The 6,502-nt window shown below is 44.0% G+C and overlaps 1 long non-coding RNA gene across 1 annotated transcript; it reads left to right on the top strand.

The window, feature by feature from the left end:
- The first annotated feature begins 223 nt into the window (after nt 1–223).
- On the top strand, nt 224–2,809 carry LOC127947183 (uncharacterized). Its single transcript, XR_008151235.1, has 2 exons — nt 224–1,204; nt 1,324–2,809. It is a non-coding gene; the product is annotated as an uncharacterized LOC127947183 (long non-coding RNA).
- The last annotated feature ends 3,693 nt before the right edge of the window (nt 2,810–6,502 follow it).

Genomic DNA, 6,502 nt, shown 5'->3' on the forward strand with positions numbered 1-6,502 from the left:
CTTGCACTGGCTGAAATGGCATCAGGAGGTTTGGCATATCAGACCCTATGAGGAGTAAGGGTTTGACGTTATCAACAGGCTGTAAGGGTAGACCTCACATGTGGCAATATGCTTTCTGGATTGCTGCCACAGGCTAAGTATGTTGCATGATGTCACTGGGTGACTAATCCGGGCGGAACTGTAGTGTGGGAAATATTTCCGCCTGGACCAATTTAAGTGAAACATAAGTTCTGTTCCGGTTGGCCCAAGGTGGGGAAATTATCCAAAATACATGTCAGGTGTGGGAAGAGGACGTGTTGGATACCGATTGGAGGATCAGGAAGGATGCAGTGATATAAAAGGGGCTGGTTTATGAACAGGAGGAGGTTTTTTTTGTTCTGCTGTTGTTCCACGGGATACGGAAGTGGCTGGTGTGGCGTGGATGTTGCGATTTACGGGCTGCAACGGAGAATCCAAGGAAAATGGATATTGGAAGTGCGGAGGAAGTTAAGTGATCGACCTTTTGTATGTTGTGTTTACCTCTTATTGTGGATTGAGTTGAAGGAGCGATCCTACGTTCGGAAGGCCCCTGAGTGAAGGAGATCATTGAATTCGTGTTGGGAGAGGACAACACTGTGCACTGGTGGGTGAAGACTTTACGAACATTTCTTGTATATTGTGGAGAGTGAATGACGGATGTGGAGGGAGACTAACCGCCTTTAAGAAAGGATTCCGACTGCATATCTCTCCGTAGCAGTGGAAAATCCCCCCTCCCCTCTTGTGTTGATCTGATAATCCTCAGTGCTTGTGTGTTTACTCAGTGTTGATAGTAGTGCCTTGCGTTGGAGATCGCTGGGAAAGACGGAGAGACTCCGGTGTACGATATATCTGCCTGCTGTGGTCTGCCCTCCTGCCTTTGTCCATCTGACCCGCCCTGTCAGGACTCTGAGCCCGAAACGGGAATACACCACCGATCTTCTTTCACTGAGTGTGTGGAGTGCGGTGAGTGCTGCTATATTGAAGTGTACACACGAGAAGAATTGTAGTGCCTTTGTGGTGTGTGGTGTTTGTCCGTGGTTGTGTCCCTGGTCGTAGGAAGAGGCCTGACGGAGAGGAGTAGTGTATTGGTGGCAACCACAGTCTTTACCTTAAGTAAGCTGGAGCTCGGACGTGTTGGAGGCGCCTCTGGAGGAGGTTGGATGTCGTTGCCCACGCAGCAATCCCTGTAAGCTTTTAAATCAAAGCCTTATCCTTTTTTTTATCCATGTGACGTTGTGTCCTTGGCCCTGTCGGCAACCACCGGCCTTGTGCGTGTCGTCTGTGCTGTTTATTTGACGAGGGAAGCGAAGGACAACAGCCGATCCTCCCCCGTGTGCCCACTTGTCAAGCTGGGCGGGAAGCCTAGTATTGTTTGCAGTTTCATCTGTAAGGCCCACCAGCCGTCAGTCATCGACTAAACCCGTATCTGCTTGGAATACAGACCTCTGAATATCTTCAGTGGTGAGTAGCGCATTAACAGCCCAGCCCTGTGAATACTCGCCTGTGTATTGAACACTGTACTTACTTGAGAGCTAGAACCCCTGCCCGCTAACAGCTCAGCCCTGCGAATACCCACCTGTGTATGGAACACTGTACTTACATTGAGAGCTAGAACCCCTGCCCGCTAACAGCTCAGCCCTGCGAATACCCACCTGTGTATGGAACACTGTACTTACATTGAGAGCTAGAACCCCTGCACGCTAACAGCTCAGCCCTGTGAATACTTACCTGTGTATGGAACACTGTACTTACATTGAGAGCTAGAACCCCTGCACGCTAACAGCTCAGCCCTGTGAATACCCACCTGTGTATGGAACACTGTACTTACATTGAGAGCTAGAACCCCTGCACGCTAACAGCTCAGCCCTGTGAATACTTACCTGTGTATGGAACACTGTACTTACATTGAGAGCTAGAACCCCTGCACGCTAACAGCTCAGCCCTGTGAATACTTACCTGTGTATCGAACACTGTACTTACCTGAGAGCTAGAACCCCTGCACGCTAACAGCCCAGCCCTGTGAATACCCACCTGTGTATCGAACACTGTATTTACCTGAGAGCTAGAACCCCTGTACATTAACAGCCCAGCCCTGTGAATACTTACCTGTGTATTGAATGCTGTACTTACCTGAGAGCTAGAACCTCTGCACATTAACAGCCCAGCCCTGTGAATATCCACCTGTGTATCGAACACTGTACTTACCTGAGAGCTAGAACCCCTGCACGCTAACAGCTCAGCCCTGTGAATACCCACCTGTGTATCGAACACTGTATTTACCTGAGAGCTAGAACCCCTGTACATTAACAGCCCAGCCCTGTGAATACTTACCTGTGTATTGAATGCTGTACTTACCTGAGAGCTAGAACCTCTGCACATTAACAGCCCAGCCCTGTGAATATCCACCTGTGTATTGAACACTGTACTTCCCTGAGAGCTGGAACCTCTGCACGCCAACAGCCCAGCCCTGTGAATACTTACCTGTGTATTGAACACTGTACTTACTTGAGAGCTAGAACCCCTGCACGCTAACAGCTTAGCCCTGTGAATACTCACCTGTGTATTGAACTCTGTATTTACCTGAGAGCTAGAACCCCTGCACGGTAACTGCCTAGCTCTTGCTTTAAACTTACCTGGAATGGAGTCGGCGGGAAATTAAGGGCTGAAGAGGAGTGTTCTTGTGACTGGAATCCGTATTTGTGGATAAAGAATAGTTCGAGTCATCATTAGTTTTAAAGTTTCCTTACCCCTTTCCCCAAACTTTTAAACAAATAAAATTGTTACATTTTAATCTTGGTTGTCCGTCCATTCATTGGGGTGTTGTGGGACCTCCTCGAGGTGGAAGTTAGAGGGAGGAGCGAGACCCGTTGAATTGGTGGTCCGCTCCGGCCTGTGACAATATTGTTTGCTGTTGCTGTATATATATATATATATTCAATGCAAATTACCTCACTAAATATCAAAAAATGATTAAATTAGTCATCACAAAAGAATATACAACTGCCATATAATATATGAATATTATATAACAAAGTAAACTCCAATACACAGCATAACGCAGCATGTAATACAACAACAAGTGTGAGTTCAACGTGATCAGACTAACAAGGTTAATGGGATTAGCGCCTATCCTCCATCACATCACAATCGTCATTACACGTCTCAAAACATTTCATAGATCCCCAGACATTCACAATTATAACTACTAAGTATTAACTAAACAATATTTACATGATTACTCACATTTGTTTGCCTGAACGCACAACACTGAACAATAATGGAGAGCGCATGTTTGGAGCTGGCTATTGCATCAATCTGCTGGTAGTAGCAAGTACAATATCGGTCCGCCAGAAACAGTTGCTTAATTTCCATTCTGGGTGGTCTTTCTGACAGAGACTATTGATTAAAGGCGGTGTACACGGTGCAATTTTTGCTGTCGTACGAGTTCGCATGCGATTTTTTTCAATTGTGTGGAAATCGCGTATGCTCATATGGTCGCCGCTCGTTTCATTTGCGATGAATTACGAGCCGAGCAAGAGTGGCTTACGAGCACTTCCCGACCTCACGATCATTTTTATACATGTCTAAAAAGTTCAAGAGCTATCGGTTTGAATTCGTGACATGTGTGCGGTTGAACGAGCCGATTTGTTGATTTATCTGAAGTTGACCAATCACGAACTAGGAAAACCACAGAAGAAGAAAGACGAAGACGGCAGTGCCATGGCGAACCAGGAGGATAAACTCGCTAGAGTCTGACAGGAACAGTGTGCACTGTATGAGGTTTGTAGCAAAGTGTTCCAATGCCTTTTTAGTTCTCTCTCGCTCTCTCGCTCACACACGCATATGTAGTTTACAGGGACTCTCCATAGACGTAACGGTATTCTATACTGTATATCCCCATACACTATACCTCTATCAATCACAGAAAATGCATGTTTCTAATTTCTAATAAACACTGTATAGTATTTTTTTAATCCATTTGGTTACGAGGGCACAGGATTGTCCTCACAAACCATGTTTACATTGTAATACCTATTTCAGATATTAATAAACCATATACAAGAACACACACACACAGGGTGACCAAACGTCCCTGTTTCCTATTGCTGAAAAATAAACTGTACAGATAGGAAAAATCACGACTTGTATCAATATTTAATATGTAGTTATGAGGGAGGGAGTGCAGTTATATTAGGCGCGTTCGACTTGAAGCAGCGCTGCACAGAATGATCACCTGTATGACATCAAAGTACCGCGAGAGCAATTCGAATGCATTGGATATGTGTGCTCTCTTATCGCCCTCGCTGTACTTTAATGTCATACAGTGATCCTTTTGTGCGTGCAGCGGTGCTTCAAGTTGAACGCGTCTATCAACTTCGTGCGATTGTTTCTGGAATTCGCAGGTTGTAAAATCATGTTGTATATCATCTTGTCTGTACGATTTTCAGATAAACTCACTCGTGTCGTGTGCGTGGACATACGATCTTCCGACCATCCGAATTCGCACCGTGTACGCCCGCCTTTAAGTAGCTGGTTACTTGCGCGCTGTGCTCGGTGCGCAAGAGAGAGAGAGATGCGTTTCATAGACAGCGACACTGAACCGAGCTCTCATTTGTGAAGTTCTCCTTTAAGTTCCTCCTACACATCAACGAACAAAAACAAATTGCAGTTTAAACAAACAGAAAAGGATGTGTAAGACCCCACTTCAGCACCGCGGTGTTCTGGTGTTCAGGGCTCACGCAGAGAGAGACGTCTCAAAACACTTGAACACCAAATTTGTCTGTTTTTGCTCTTGTACCCACAAATACACAAAAAAAATGTGAAAATACCCGTCTTGGATAGTATATCCGAAAAAACGGTCAGTTATGTCTTAAGTTAAAGTAAACGGTTGAGAAAAAAAATCGCATGTGTATTATATTGGATGCATTCATTGTCTCTTAAAAGTGACCACACCTTATTTAGCTACTATAGCTTCTGTAATGTTAATCCGATGAAAGAAAAATGAAAAAATTTAAATGAAAGAAATATAGATTTTTTTACTAGTACATGCATTACACTATTCATTAATGTATGTAAGTGAGTATAGCAAAATAAGAGGGGCAGCTGTGGCCTAATGATTAGAGATTTGGAGTTGTAACCCAAAGGTTGCAGGTTTGAGTCTCAGTGCTGGCAGGCAGAGCAAAAGTGGGTGTTTATCGCCATGTGGGTGTTTTCAAACTGCTGGGTGTTTCTAAATCATGCAATCTAAATGATCCCCCTTACCCAACCTCAGCCCTAAACCTAACGTCACTATGACGTCAACCAATCAGGTATCATGGTGTAAAAACACCCTGACCCGGTAACTCCCATTACTTTCCTGCCAGGACTTGTAAGCTGGAGGGAGTGAATAAGCAGTGCTCTCTTCCACCCTCAATACCCATGGCTGAAGTGCCCTTGAGTAATGCACTGAACCCCAGTTGCTCCCCGGGTGCTGGATATATAGCTGCCCACTGCTCTGTGCGTGTGTGTGAAACTCTGTGAGTTCTTGTAATATTTTATTACCATTTTCTAAACTATAGCAATATTGTTATAAATATATAAACTGATGATGTGAGAAATGTTGAAGGTTTCTGAATAAATTTCTGGTTTGACTCTATATTTAATTTTTACAGTGCTATTTTCCATGTAATTATTCGGTTTCTGTACCTGGAAATTTACAAACTTTAAAAACTTAAACATTGTGTAAATAGCACAAACAAATAAACAGAACGAACATACAAATTAAACACTTTCAGACAGGGCCCACTGGTACAACCTGCACCGGGGCCCCGCAAACCCCTGCTACGGCCCTTGCTAGATTCCTTACCAGGTCAAGATAATATGATCATATTACCCCAATTTTACAGTCTCCGCACTGGCTACCTAACTTCGTATCAGTTACAAATGATCATTACTTTCCTATAAGGCCCTAGATGGTTTAGCTCCTGTATACCTTACTAGCCTTCTACCACGCTACAATCACGCTCCCTAAGGTCACAAAACGCTGGACTTTTGGTAGTTTCTAGGATAGCAAAGTCCACTAAAGGAGGTAGAGCTTTTTCACATTTGGCTCCCAGACTCTGGAATAGCCTTCCTGATAATGTTCGGGGTTCAGACGCACTCTCTCTGTTCAAATCTAGATTAAAAAAAACATCTCTTTCACCAAGCATTCGATTAAAAACACATCCATTTTGCCAAGCATATATATCTTGAATTGTGACTACAGTTGTATCTGATCAAATGCGCATTCTTGTTCTTTAACTTGGGTTAAACTAATACATTTTACTTTGTTGGAACAGCAGCTATGCTAATGATGTCTGTTTGTTTCTCTGATTTACATCCCGTGGTAAATAGGCTTTACACAAGCCTGAGAAGAAATGATGCTGACCATCAGAGGACCTCAGATGATGCTAACCCTGAATCAACAAACAGAACTAACAAATATTGCTACATGTGTGACTGCATC

This window comes from Carassius gibelio, chromosome A3 (assembly GCF_023724105.1).
Source record: "Carassius gibelio isolate Cgi1373 ecotype wild population from Czech Republic chromosome A3, carGib1.2-hapl.c, whole genome shotgun sequence".
In the NCBI taxonomy this organism is placed as follows: Eukaryota; Metazoa; Chordata; class Actinopteri; order Cypriniformes; family Cyprinidae; genus Carassius; species Carassius gibelio.